The sequence below is a fragment of the Amblyomma americanum genome, chromosome 9 (genome assembly GCF_052857255.1).
Source record: "Amblyomma americanum isolate KBUSLIRL-KWMA chromosome 9, ASM5285725v1, whole genome shotgun sequence".
NCBI lineage: Eukaryota > Metazoa > Arthropoda > Arachnida > Ixodida > Ixodidae > Amblyomma > Amblyomma americanum.
Window position 1 is genome coordinate 55,080,767 of NC_135505.1, and position 15,926 is coordinate 55,096,692.

The window sequence follows — 15,926 nt, forward strand, 5'->3', positions numbered from 1 at the left end:
CTGATGTCCTTAAACGTGAAAAAAAATCTCTGCTATCATTCCACCGACATCATTCACAGCCATCTTCAAGATATCTAATCGGCAATGCAGAAATCACTTCAGTATCAACTTACAAGTATTAAGGCATCCGTTTGACACCTGATCCTAATTGGTCTTTTCATATATTTCAGGTTACTAACGAGGAATCGGTTCCTTGGTCACTTTCGATGAACCCTGCGATTAGCGCCCCATCAGTAAAATCCCGTCCTTATTTAACGCTCATTCGTCCCAAATTGCAATATGCAGTCGCGATCTGGGACCCTCATCAGAATAACGTTTGCACTACTCTCGAATCTGTACAAAATCGCACAGCTCGTTTCATTTTCTCAGGCTATTCTTATCATGTAAGTGTAACAACTCAAACGCAATGCTCATCTAACAAATTTAGTGAGCCGCCTTAAAATTTCCAGAGTGTCTGTTTCATAAGCTCTGTTATCATCCATTTCTTAACACCATTAACAGCGCAGCAGATCGCATGTAGAATTACAAAAACCGCGGGAAGGCCGTCTACTCTCCCCCTGCCCGCTCTTCTGCGCATTTGTCATCATTTTTGTTCATACAGCAAGGAACTGGAAGTACCTGCCAAACGCCATTGTTAATCACATCGACTCATCGTCATTCAGATCATTCATCGAAGAAATGTACTGCTGAATATTCTACCCCCTCTCGTAATACCCCTTCTATGGGGCCTTTGATGCGCTAATACTAAATAAATAAATAAATAAATAAATAAATAAATAAATGCAGGAAAGCCGCGCACTTCCAAGTGCGCTATACTGCTGTTTTATTCCTCAATACAACATATTTACGCCCCATTATTTATTTTCCTATCATTTAAAGCTGTCTGGGCAACAAACCCGCAGCTATAGGGTCATTTCATAAATATTCCAGCACGTCAGGGAGGAAACAAGGAATCTTGCAAGTGATGGAAAATGAATACATTTTCTGGACACGAAATGACCCTGCCTTTCCGTCTAACAGAGATTTCGAATCCAGCCGGCATTACTGACTTCGTGAGCACAGCGTTAGACAGTTCAAAACAAAATTTTGAAAGTCGCATCCGCAATCGTACACGCCGCGCCGCAAAGATTTATAGCACTGTAAAAGGGTACCAGAGGTTACCACGTCAGCTCCTCTCGCTACAAAAACAGCACCGACAAAGCACACGAAGACTGCACCTTCCGAGTTACAGATTGACGACCGCATTTTTCCTGAAAAAATACCTTGTCAAAGTTCTGTTTGTTCCGTACATCCGCTGTATATAAACAAAAAAACACAACGATTATTCCTTCTCTAAACATTGCTAAAAACTGGACGGCTCTCCATTTCAACTAGGTTGTTGCTATATATTTAACGTAGGCTGTGAATTCACAAGCGTAAAGAGAAAATAATAGACACATAAAAGCACGTACTTGGTATTTTCTCTTCCGCTGCACTACAGGGTTTTCACAAAAAGCCACGCTGTTTTTAACCGAGATGCTCAGCTCCCATGTGCTTTCACCCAACATATAATGCTATACAAGCTTCTCAAAAAGCTGAAAGCATTCGCATATGACGGTACGGTTGCAATATTTGTGCGATATAACAACATAACGCATTTCGAGCTCATGACAAGGTAATGAGAACTTCATTTGTTTTTTGGTGGCCGACGCCGGCAATGATTGCAGCAGAATTTAGACACCGCATTAAATTGTGCGGCTTTTAGCACCCTCGCCCATTCATTTTTTATCTAAATCTCTAGAAATAAAGGGGGGGGGGAACAATATGCTTTGTTATCACAATGGCAAAAAACATTCGTTCCATAAGAAATTGCATGATATGCAAGTGTTGCTTACACATTTACTGAAGCTTTCATACACAGGTTCACGGCAGGAATTATATGGCATTCGTTGCGTGTTCTTTCCCGCTCTATTTGCCGAAATAAATGGTGTCTGAAGTGCAGAAATTGCATGTCGATTCAATCAAAACTAAATAACTTGACCGTTATCATCTGCTTTGAGAAAGTCAGTGTACCAAATTGATCTTAATCTCTTTTGTTGTAAGCGTGAGATATGCTTAATAAATCTATGCTTATAAAATTCAAAAATAACACAATTGCCCAGAGATATAGTAACATCAATTTAAATAACCTTAAGTACCAACGCATGTGCTTCAATTACTCACTAAATATTGTCATTCAAATTCATACCTAATATCTCCATGGTAGGGGACATGAGTTCCATTTCGCCAAAGCTGGCTGACCGAACGGTTTCAATGTCGCAAGGTCCTCAAAATTTCTTCCAAAGAAAGTATCTGGACGCAAAAAAAATTTAACCTAGCCCTGGTAATTTTACCTTCCTCCGGGATTTTCATCAATAATACGTCATCCATATATAGGAAGCAATCTAAAATAAGTATAGACATGTTATAGCGCAAAATTACAATTCGCGGTTAAGCACAAATGAAATGGCGTTCGAATATTAAGTGCCACTGCAAAGCATCGATCAAAACATTGATCTGATGTCGGTGTTTCAAAAAACCTTAAAACTTGAAATCCCGAAGCATTCCTGGAGAGCTCCTCTTGACCGCGACAAAACACTGCGACCATCTGAGATTTTCGTAATGAGAACGCTCATCCCGCGTGAACGCTACTGCAGTGACACTAAGCACGTCTTGAAATCTTGTTAAGCATTTTATTCATAGTGTCGTCTAAGATCCTCTCCGCTTATCCTTTAACAAAACCGATATTACAACGTGTACCAGACGGTGTCGACCTTTTATTTTTCCTGCCAGCCTCAATTAGATATATTTATTCGTACCTTCCCGTTAGAGTCACAGTGTGAAATATTTAGAGCGGTTGGATTGTGTTCTTTCATGGAAATTTTGGTACTTCCCTTTTTTATATTTGTCTGATATAAATAGTAAGCTTCTTGCTATGAAAATTGTAATGCGATATTTCTACTGATATTCCTTTTGCATGTTCCGTTTCTCGCTCTCTAGTTTTAATTCCAAATATAGTGGTTCAGGTTTTTTAGAGAGTCACACCCTGAATTATTTACAGAGCTGTTTACTTACTTGTCTTCTTCCATGCAAATTTCTTACTTCCTTTATCTTCTTTTAATTTGTTTGATATGGATAGTAAGTTATATGGTATGAGAAATGCAATCCGATATTTCTACTGACATTCCCTTTGCGTGTTCGGTTTCTCGCTGACTAGTTTTAATTCACAATTAAGTGTTCCAGTTTCTTAGAGATTCACAGTGTCAATTATTTACAGAGCTGTTCACTAGCCTTCTTCCATGCAAATTTCTTACTTCCCTTCTGTTTTTAAAGTCTGTTTGATATGGATAGTAAGTTTTATAATACGAAAAATGCAATCCGATATTTCCACTGATATTCCTTTTTCATGTTCCGTTTCTTGCTCTAGATTTAATTCAAAATATAGTGGTCCACTTTGTTAGAGAGTCACAGTGTGAATTAGTTACACAGCTGTTTACGTGTCATCATCCATGCAAATTTGCTACTTCCCTTCTCTTTTGTAAATCTGTTTGATACGGATAGCAAGTTTTATGGTGCGAAAACTGTAATGCGATGTTTCCACTGAAATGTTTTTTAAATGTTTTGTTTCACGCTCTCTAGTTTTCATTTACAATATAGTGGCATGTTTGTTAGAGAGTCAGAGTGTGAATCATTTACAGAGCTGTTTACTTGTCTTCTTCAACGAAAATTTGTTACTTCCTTTCTCTTTTTTTAAACCTGTTTGAAATGGATAGAAAGTTTTATTATATCAAAATAGTAATGCGATATTTCCACTGATATTTTTTTTGCATGTTCCGTTTCTCGCTCTCTAGTTTTAATTCACAATATAGAGGTCCAGTTTCTTAGAGAGTCACCGTGTGAATTATTTACAGAGCTGTTTAGTTGTAATCTTCCACGAAAATTTGTTCGCTTCTCTTTTTAACTCTGTTTGTTGTGGATTGTAACTTTTATGGTAAGAAAATTGTAATGCAATATTTCAACTGATATGCCTTTTGCATGTTCCGTTTCTCGCTCTCAAGATTTAATTTACCATATAGTGGTCCAGTTTGTTACACAGTCACAGTCTGAATTATTTAGAGCTGTTTATTTTTCTTATTCCATACAAATCTGTTACTTCTCTTCGAGTTTTTAAATCTCTTTGATGCGGATAGTAAGTTTAATGTTATGAAAAGTGTGATCCGATATTTCGACTGATATGCCCATCAAGTGATATGCCTGATGTAGCAGGGATGGATAGAGTGCATTTGAATACAACACCAGTTATAAGCGACATGGTTAGCCAGTTTCTTCTGAAGCTTGTTTGTCCGATTTATTCCACAATGCGCTTTCGCGGTTGCTAAGTTGATAAAGGCGCTCGGCTCCTCACCCGAAAGACGAGGCGTTGATCCCGGCCGCTGCTGTCGCATTCGAATGGAGGCGATATGCTACAGGCCCGTGTACTTTGCGACGGTTGTGAACGTAAACAACCCTATGTCTTCGAAATTGTCGGGAGCCCTACATTGCGGCATCCCTCATAGTCTGATTATCTATGGGATATTAAACCCCGTAAAATGAAACCAATCCACATTTCAACACTGCCCGTTGAAAATTGTAAACATGATACAATCCAAGGATGCGAAGAGAACTATATCAAGTGTTACGGTCCGCTGGCTTGCTCGCACTGTAGAGGTCACCAGCGAGATAGGCGCTTAAACTCTGGTTGACCCGTGGACGACTTTGCACAGCTAGATTACGCTGTCACATATGCGTCAAGGCGAAAAGGTGTCCAGTGAAATGCGCGTGCAAGATGGCGGTGAAATGCTACGATCGTAATGACTGCCGATAAATCTGATAGCTTTCTTTGACTCATTATAATCTCGTATGTCTCTGATGGGATGAGCTGAGAGCACTGCAGACGCATACTGAGACTAGAGCCCTGTAGCTCGCACTTCTTAGTTGACAAATAAGTTCTGGAACTTATGTTTTCTTTCTTGATCTACTGCCATTTCACAAGAATCAAGTAAACAGTTAGCAATCATCTGGTACATCTTGTTATAAAACAATGCGTCGCCAATCCAAACGCAGTTGCTGTCTTTTGGAGCAAGTTAGCCGTGGTTTCTCCGGTGTCTGATGTAATCATTGGTAGTCTGTGGAGCGAGTGACTCCAATTCGTTTGCCTAATATTGCTTAGATCACGAATACTCAGCGATAAGTGCTTACCGATTATGCGCTTGTTTACTGATTTAGCCATTCCTCAGCCTAGCGAGACGCGCATTTTGTGGCCATAGCAACAGCGAAGTATACATAACGCCGCTCTTCAAGATAGAATCTGCGTCGAACTTTTGTACGTTTGCGATGGGCATTGCAATGAAATTGTTTCCATGTCACATGCATGAATTGCACAATAAAGCTGAGCAGATAAGAACTACAGTATTTATAAAGTTGTAAGATCAGCTAGTGTTCTTAAGCAGGAACCGACATCGCACAGCAAACGTGCGCCTTGTAAATCTCAGCCTAGCGTGATCAAGGCGAGCTTAGGAACAAAATATTCTGACCACAGCCGCCGCAAACTTTTCTCACAATGCGACGCCTTTTCAGCGCAATGTTTGACAATTACTTCAAGAATATATTAGTCTGTGTTTCCTTCCGGACTCCAAGTTGCACTAGGGCTGAATTACTGCAGTGAAATAAAAGCAGACTGTTTTAAGCACCACTTTAAGAGGAACGCCTCGATGATTTGAGCCTCCCTAAAGATAATATTGATGTTATTCTATTTTTTTTAAAATTGAAACAGCTTACTCCAGATACAACTTCAATAATGTAGTTCCGAATGTCTATGATACTTTTCTGCCTACACACTGCATGTCGGTTATTAAAAAGCGCCCTTAAGTTAGGTTATCTTCGTCACGTGGTTTCGCTGTTTTTGCAAAGTTTCATAAGGCAATTTCTTTTAGTTTATTTTTCCTCTTTTTGTAACATCTGTTATGTCTCTTTGAAATTATTATTTTCATAACTGTGTTTTTCTTCAACGATGGCAGAGAAATGTACTGCGTAATCTGTCATAAAGACCGAAGAACCTGCTTAACGACGTTCGCCGCGGAGACTGTACTGCATGTCTAGAACAGATATTTAAGAATCTGTTCGTTTTGCTTTTTATTCTCATGCTGTTTCACTCAGTGTCAAACCGCGACTACTGCTATAAAGCGATATAGAGAGGCACAGCGCATACACTGCAAGGAAGTTTACCCCTGCGCAATTTTAATTTTTAAACAACGTGGTGGTGGCGCCATATTTTTCCGGCATTCTGCATTTTCTGCCGCCTAGGACACGACACCGTCCGCCACAGCTACAAGCATAGAACTCTTACATCAGACAGAAATTCAGTCAACACGTTGCCAGCAGGCAACCATGCATTCCTTGAGGAACAAAATGGCGTCTGCCAGCCATAATGAAAGAACGGTAGCAGAGCGTTTTTCGCTTTGTTTCTCATAAGTACGCTGCTCATAATAGGGCTCTGAAAAAAAAATTATTTTATCAATAAATGATTCTCTCTGCCGAAAACCTTGTTTCATAATAGGCATGCCGACGCCTACACCATTTAGCTCTCGAGCACATCATTTATCCCCATCTAAACTGTACGCCTGAGTTAGCGGCTCTCCTTTAAGGTCACTAACGCACAATTGTCTGAAAGCATGCATTTTTTTCGCATTCTGCGCTTTTTGATTTCAAGATGCTTACTGCCGCTTTACCTCCTTGTTTAATGAGGTAGGCGATGTTAGCCAACCGTCAATCTGGTGGATAATGGTCAAGTCCTTATTTTCGCCTGCCTTTTCCCGTTCTTAATTTCCATCTTTTTGCTCATACTTCTCCCTCACTATCGTGCAACTGCTCATTCTTGGGCCAAGATTGCCTTGGGCAGCTTGACAGCACACAAATTGGCTGCATTTTTGAAAGTCTGTTGACTAAAACTGTCTCGAGACTGGGTTCATGCTGCTATCAACTTCGCTCAACGGTGTATGCAAGCAGTGGCCAACTTTTAAATTTAAAAATGCCTTACATTCCTCTAAAAACGCACTGAGTGTATATATATATATATATATATATATATATATATATATATATATATATATATATATATATATATATATATATATATATATATATATATATATATATAGCCAGACAAGTTAAAGGAAATGAGGGGCCCGTTTGACAAATTTATTAAGGGAGCCAACAGTCACCGAAACCAAGGTGCATAGGGGAACGTTAATTTTTTTTAAATGTGTTATGCTTATTAGTGGGCTAATAATACTTAGATTAATAAATAGCTTAAATAAAATTATTTATAAAGCAGCAGAAAAAACAACCATGCCGCCGGTGGGATCCGAACCCACGACCTCCGAATATCGCGTCCGGTGCTCTTACCAACTGAGCTACGGCGACGGCTGTCCAATCTGCTGCTCTCGTGGGTATTTATGTTTACTGGGTGTAAGCGAGCCATGAGAGTGTTCACCAGCGCCACCCTCTACCATAGCGGCGGACGTAGCACGTCCTGTAATACCGCGAGCGTGACCTAGAACGTCATCTAACGGCGAGGGCGGAAACTGTGCGAGAGCCCTCTTATGCTACCTATGGCATCAAGACTGCCAGAACCGAGACCCTCGTTAAGCTATTCGCAGACAAGTTAAAGGAAATGAGGGGCCCGTTTGACAAATTTATTAAGGGAGCCAACAGTCACCGAAACCAAGGTGCATAGGGGAACGTTAATTTTTTTTAAATGTGTTATGCTTATTAGTGGGATAATAATACTTAGATTAATAAATAGCTTAAAGAAAATTACTTATAAAGCAGCAGAAAAAACAACCATGCCGCCGGTGGGATCCGAACCCACGACCTCCGAATATCGCGTCCGGTGCTCTTACCAACTGAGCTACGGCGACGGCTGTCCAATCTGCTGCTCTCGTGGGTATTTATGTTTACTGGGTGTAAGCGAGCCTTGAGAGTGTTCACCAGCGCCACCCTCTACCATAGCGGCGGACGTAGCACGTCCTGTAATACCGCGAGCGTGACCTAGAACGTCATCTAACGGCGAGGGCGGAAACTGTGCGAGAGCCCTCTTATGCTACCTATGGCATCAAGACTGCCAGAACCGAGACCCTCGTTAAGCTATTCGCAGACAAGTTAAAGGAAATGAGGGGCCGTTTGACAAATTTATTAAGGGAGCCAACAGTCACCGAAACCAAGGTGCATAACATAAATACCCACGAGAGCAGCAGATTGGACAGCCGTCGCCGTAGCTCAGTTGGTAAGAGCACCGGACGCGATATTCGGAGGTCGTGGGTTCGGATCCCACCGGCGGCATGGTTGTTTTTTCTGCTGCTTTATAAGTAATTTTCTTTAAGCTATTTATTAATCTAAGTATTATTATCCCACTAATAAGCATAACACATTTAAAAAAAATTAACGTTCCCCTATGCACCTTGGTTTCGGTGACTGTTGGCTCCCTTAATAAATTTGTCAAACGGGCCCCTCATTTCCTTTAACTTGTCTGCGAATAGCTTAACGAGGGTCTCGGTTCTGGCAGTCTTGATGCCATAGGTAGCATAAGAGGGCTCTCGCACAGTTTCCGCCCTCGCCGTTAGATGACGTTCTAGGTCACGCTCGCGGTATTACAGGACGTGCTACGTCCGCCGCTATGGTAGAGGGTGGCGCTGGTGAACACTCTCAAGGCTCGCTTACACCCACTAAACATAAATACCTACGAGAGCAGCAGATTGGACAGCCGTCGCCGTAGCTCAGTTGGTAAGAGCACCGGACGCGATATTCGGAGGTCGTGGGTTCGGATCCCACCGGCGGCATGGTTGTTTTTTCTGCTGCTTTATAAGTAATTTTCTTTAAGCAATTTATTAATCTAAGTATTATTATCCCACTAATAAGCATAACACATTTAAAAAAAATTAACGTTCCCCTATGCACCTTGGTTTCGGTGACTGTTGGCTCCCTTCATAAATTTGTCAAACGGGCCCCTCATTTCCTTTAACTTGTCTGCGAATAGCTTAACGAGGGTCTCGGTTCTGGCAGTCTTGATGCCATAGGTAGCATAAGAGGGCTCTCGCACAGTTTCCGCCCTCGCCGTTAGATTACGTTCTAGGTCACGCTCGCGGTATTACAGGACGTGCTACGTCCGCCGCTATGGTAGAGGGTGGCGCTGGTGAACACTCTCAAGGCTCGCTTACACCCAGTAAACATAAATACCCACGAGAGCAGCAGATTGGACAGCGTCGCTCAGTTGGTAAGAGCACCGGACGCGATATTCGGAGGTCGTGGGTTCGGATCCCACCGGCGGCATGGTTGTTTTTTCTGCTGCTTTGTAAGTAATTTTCTTTAAGCTATTTATTAATCTAAGTATTATTATCCCACTAATAAGCATAACACATTTAAAAAAAATTAACGTTCCCCTATGCACCTTGGTTTCGGTGACTGTTGGCTCCCTTAATAAATAAATATATATATATATATATATATATATATATATATATATATATATATATATATATATATATATATATAAATATATAGCACTTCCTAAAAAACAATACCAAAATCACGACTTACTCAAAAGGCAAGCAAAAAGCACTGGATAATGAGACAAAATGAATAAAATATAAGCAAAAACAAACCTATTCGCAACGAAAACTTGATTAAATAACCGGGTTTGAAAAACTGGCAAAGAAGCTCATGACCGCATGGGAGATTCAAGGAAAAAAAGCATGACCCATAGGCACAGAATTAAACGTGCTAGTTATTCAAAAAACGTTTGGCTAACTCATCATGAAATGAACCGTGGTTGCGCTGCGAGGCAATGCAGTCTTGAAGATAAATCGACAGATGTATAACACGGGGGAGCTACGAAAAGTTAAAGGCATCAGTGCTGCCATAAATGCGCGTGTAGCCGAAATTATTCCATTCAATTCAAATTATGCAGCGCCACATCTAGGAGCGCGGCAAAAAAGCCACCAAAATCGTCGTGCGCGGTTTGGTTGATAAGGGCCGTTGTATGTTCAATAATGTTGCCCAAGTGGTGGGGATGAGTTTGCGCAACAGAGATAAAAGGGCTACGTCGGGACGAATGATTAACGAATGGAGTGAAGCGCCCAGCTTAATTTGGGCTATGCTTGAATGATAACTGTATTTCTGTAAAATAAAGCGACAAGCCATATTTTGGATTTACTTTACCGTTTCTCATGAGGAGACTAAATGGAAGAAGCGTAGTCAAGCTTGGATCTAACAAAAGTTAAATACTCTTGTTTACGCATGTTGGCTTTAACACTTTGTAAAATTCGGCGAAAAAACTAATGAACTTAAAGCATTTAGATTAATCGTTATGTGATCAGACCACGAAAGATTTGTTGTTAGGTAAACGCTCATGTACTTATATGGAATGGCCCGGCTCAATAAATTGTTTTTAAAATAGTAACTTAAGATCGAATTGGATTATTGTTGAGGAAAAGACGTTATTTTTCCCTTGGAAACGTTTAGGGCCATTAGCCATGGTTTATAGCATTTATTATTAATATCCAAGACATTTTGCAGTGATATGTGGTCTTTAGTCCTCTCCATAAACCTGTAAATGATGCAATCATCAGCAAATATTGGCATGCAGGATGAAATGTTGTTCGCCAAATCATTAATCTAAATAAAAAGAGTAAGGAACAAAGGACGCTCCCTTGCGGCACATCTGGGGTAACATCAGAAAGTGGAGATGAGCGATTATTCAAAACTGTGAGCTGCAGCGGTTTCGAAAAAACTGAGGAGCAGTCACAAATTTAAAGAGTGTAAATGGGCGTAGGAAAGTTAGATATTAGGCGAAATTAAGTTACTCGAGCAAATGTTTTTTTGCGAAATGAAGAATATCGCAATTAGTTTGCAAGTTGCAATTCATGTTGAAATGAATGTGATTAGTCAATTCGAAAAATTCTGACTCACATAAACACCCTTTACTGAATCCATGTAGGTTAGAGAAAAACAAATTAGTGGATTACTCAAGGTGACCGCAAATAGAGGCGCAATAACGTTTACTGCAACTTTTTTAAACTGGCGCCATTCCTTGGTATCGTGTAATCACTGGAAAGCATACCTGGTAATAATGACTGGTGAAAATATGAGGATGGTACTAGGCGTAGAAATGGTATTATTTAGTATTTGGGAATTAAGGTGAATCGGGGCTATGTCTGGGTGTCTCCCCAGATTCATTAGTGCCTACCTAGGTGCATGATGGCAATGCGTAGTTCTAGCGCCTTATAATTTTCGGCTGTTGTTTTCCTTATCATCCTTGCGACAAGTTGTGGCGTCTCATTTTTTCTCTTGTTAATTCCCGAAGGAATATGAGCGCTTCGCCTGCCGAATGGTGTAAATAATGAACCAATGGGAAACGCAAAAAGAGCCATGCAGATATGATCGAAGACCCATATTATTCTTATTCGTCTATCTCGCCACAGCCAGCGTTCGTAGCAGTTAAATGCATACTGAAGCAAACTTAAAAAAGAGAACAATAAAATTAACCTTCAATTACCATTATGTCGGCATATAGTCGTCACTGCGTACTTTTCGGTAGATGTTTTTTATTTCGACGCTCGTGGAAGCGCTATAGCCTCCGTGTGAAACGCGGAGTGCAGAGTGAAGCTAGCTGACGACGGTTTGATTGTTTGCTTTTTCATGAGCCTTCGCATAGCTGTGTAACGAAATCTCGTTCTTCTGACTAGAGCATACGCTGTACCAGCCACAATACGACTCTGAGTATGAAGGTTTGAATTAATGACAAAAAAAAACAACGACAATATGGCTGCAAGCTCTCAGCGCAAAGCAAAGACCACCAACTGAAGGCGGGAGGCGTGCCCGGGCGGTCGGTGCCCCCCCCCCCCCCCCCAGAACCATATTAATCTTTACTCTCGCATGCTGAACATACAATGACATCAGCAGCAACAGGCGTTAAGGACATAGTTTCAGACATGGAGCCTTGTCATGAAGGAATTTATTACTCCTCAATCAAAGCGTCATTAGATCGTTCATTGCTTCATATTGTCTGTTATGATTCCTTAGTGCATACGTAACATGAACTGCAGCTTCGGGCTGTTCAGTTCTTTAACCGCTTTCCGTGCGCACACGCGAACGCGAGCGCACGAGTAATCTTTTTTTGCACCAGACTATGACGAAATAAGCGCTGCGCGGATTATAAGAACGCGAATGCCCCGAACACTCTGCTTCATTTAACTAAACGTTACAGTGAGATAAGTTTTATCTAATAATACTCACCAACCATATCTAAGTGACTGTGATGACCCCCATAATGCGCAGGTCCACACGGGACGGAGAGGCAAAGAGACACCGTATGGCTCAGTTTAAACAAACAGATATATTCAATAATTATACATGATTAAGATTCAGAGGCTGGGGCGTCCGAGCTTACGTGCCGACGACTTCATGGGGGCGATGGAGTGGCTCCGGAGTTGGGCTCGAGCGGTTGCTGGCAGAAGCTGCACGCCGTCAGGTTTCGGCGCTGAAGGCCCTCTTGGCGAACGATGTCGTCCTGAGCGTCCTGTTCCGTACTGCTTGTCGAATTTATATCCTCTTCTCCACACTCCCTAGGGTGAGGACGCCCACGCCGGAGGGGAAGGAGGGGGGGCTAGGGCTTTCACTTGGGCGCACAAACATACCACCGCACCCCTCACGTGTTGAGTCCGAGGGAAAGAAGGTTGTCTTCGAGGTAGCGCATAGCGTCGGCTGTGGTAAGGCGCGCTCTGGCCCGCTGACAGTTCCCGCGGGTCACCGGCCTCCATTCTCCATCCATCAACTGACACTCGCTCCTCAAGGTAAGGCGCGCTCTGGCCCGCTGACAGTTCCCTTGTCCTGGAATGTGCTCGGGAGGGCCGCCCCTGGAACCGCCACGCCAATTGGGGAGGATAAAGCCCGTTTCCCCGCGGCGGCGGCGGCGGGTCCGGTTGGGTCCGGTTGGGCTTAAACCCCTTCGTTCTGGTCGTCACTCTCAACGAGCATGGCTGGGTAATTGATGAAGCCGCTGTCATCTGGGTCTCCGTCTACGCCGCGCCGTCGAACGCGGCACCTCGTAGCACACACAAGGAATGTCACACTCGCTCACCCTCCACAAGAATGTTCTCCGAACATTTGAGTCCACGCAGCTCCCCTTGTCTTTCTGAATCGCCTCGCACAGTGCGTCCGACAAAACACTTTTCGCTGCACTCAACACCACTGCACAACACCATATGCCTCCGCTGTCATAACTGGCGTCTCCAGGGACAGCACTGATCTTCTTTTACAGATAAACATGAAACTCAGCACCCAAGCCTCTCCTTTCTAGTCCAAACTGGACGAAATAAATTTACCACAGTTACAAAGGAGCTCCCACTTCTAGCACGATCACGGCACAGACCAAAAATATAGATAACGAAAGGAAGTAGGGCAGGTTCTGCATGTGCTCCGCAAGCTCTCCTGTGAAGGTGTTACTTAATGACAGAAAGGTTTAACTACCAACTCCAATAACTTAACACATAAGCACATAGCAATGTTATGAGCTGTGGCATTACACAATTCTAACCAGTTCACAACTCCGCTCTGTTTACGCAATTAGTCCGACTTAGCTTTCCGATTTCGCAGCGGATATCGGCCTTCATGAGTCATACTAAGTAAGTCTGTGCCCCTTTGTCTGCTTTGGGACTCGCGAGGGCTCGTGGCAGGAGCCTCTCCTGGCGTTATCTGCGCGGCAACCTCGCGCGCTTCTTCTTCTAGCAATGCATGAAGTAAATCCGGTGGCATTCCGGCCGTCACCTCGGGCGCCTGCCGAACAAATGCAGGAGAGGGCGTTTCTTGCGAACTATCTGCGCGCTCCGCTTCACTTCTGTCCCCATCAAAATCCGCGCTTTCCCTTTCCTCATTTCGTGAATACTGAACCGGTGCCGACTTGAGGCGATTTGCGTGTATCCTTATCAAGCGCCGGTTCACGTCTCGGACTCTGAAGTTTACCGGAGAAAGCTTCTCGACAACCTCGCACGGTCCTCTCCACTTCGTCTGGAACTTACGAGCTAGCCCAATCTGCCTTTGGCAGTTTTCAATGTACATGCTGTCCCCCACATCAAACGGCGCGTCTCTAACACTGCGATCGTGCACCTCCTTCCTGCGCTTCGCCGCTTTCTTTAAGGCCTCCTTTGCGATGTCCCTCGCCACTTGCAAGCGCGATTCTAGCTCAACCTTATAGTCGTCCAGTGAAGCGTATGGGACACGACGGGGGCCCTCTGGCACTTCACTAGGCTGGTCCGGGTCTCGGCCGTAGAGAAGAAAGAATGGCGATTCGCCCGTGCTCTCGTGTGCTGCGGAATTGTAGGCAAACATTGCATACGGGAGCCACAAGTCCCAGTCCCGCTGGTCGCGCGAAACAAAATGCGACAGGAACCCGGCCACGGTTTGGTTCAGTCGCTCCACCGCGCCGTTGCAAGCCGGATGGTACGGTGTTGTCTGCTTCTTAGCGATCTTAAGCAGCTCGCAAACTCTCCTCATTAGCTGCGACACGAAGTTCGTTCCCCGATCTGTCAAGGGTTGCCTCGGGGGTCCATGCCGGAGCACGATCTGTTCGACAAATGCTCTTGCAACCGTGTCTGCCTTCTGATCTGGGAGTGCTACCGCTTCCGCGTATTTTGAAAGGTGGTCGACAAATACTAAAATGTACTTGTTTCCGGAAGTGGTCGTGGGCAATGGGCCCATTATGTCCATACCTGTCCGCTCGAAGGGAGCCGAAACCTCAGGGAACGGCTGAATTGGAGCTGGTCTTCGTCCCTTGGGTGTTTTTCTTTCGAGACAGGAATGACACTTCGCACAGTAGTCTCTAACATCCTGTCGCATGCCACTCCAAAAGTACAAACGCTCCACACGCCTGCGTGTCTTCGCGACGCCAAAATGACCGGCGCATGGCGCATCGTGAAACGCGCGAAGAACCCTTTCTGTCCACGACCGAGGAATGACGACTCTCTCCCAAGCGGTTTTCTCTGGTCTCCCTTTCCTGGTTGGCCTCGTGCGCCGACACAGGGTGCCGTCTTTGCCAATGAAATAACCTAGCTGTTCGGGGTGAGACGGTGCGCCCTCTAAGCTTTCGATTATTCGCTTCAGGTCAGGATCATTGCACTGCTCTGTGCGTAATTCGGCGGGGTCGACTACGGGGACAAACTCATCTATAGCTGCCACGGCAGCTGTGCGGCTGAGTGCATCAGCATTCAGATGTGTCTTTCCTGACTTGTGCTCAACTTCAAAGCAGTATTCATGCAGGTGTAGATTCCATCTAGCGAGTCGCGAGCTAGGGTCCCTGACACTCATCACCCATTTCAGAGGATGGCAGTCTGTGACTAGCTTGAATTTGCGGCCGTAAAGGTAGCATCTGAAGTGCTTTACTGCCCAGACAACGGCGAGGCACTCCCTTTCCGTAGCTCCGTACTTTTGCTCTGTGGGGCTCAGCTGTCGGCTAGCAAAAGCAACTGGATGTTCTTTGCCCTCGATAACCTGAGATAGCACGGCACCAACTGCGAACTTTGACGCATCTGTGGCCATAACGAAGGGCAAATTAAAATCCGGGTGGCGCAACAGCGGTGCACTCATTAGCTTCCTTTTCAGGGCCCCAAAAGCATTCTCCGCGTTTTCGTCCCAGCGAAAGGCGACATTTTTGGCTGTTAAGGCGGTGAGCGGCTTAGCGAGCTTGGCGAACTCCTCTATGTGCCTTCGGTAGTAACCGATCAGGCCGAGAAACTGCCGGACCTGGCGGACGCTAGTCGGGGATGGAAAATCCGAGACACACTTTAGTTTCTCAGGGTCCGGTCGCACGCCGTCAGCTG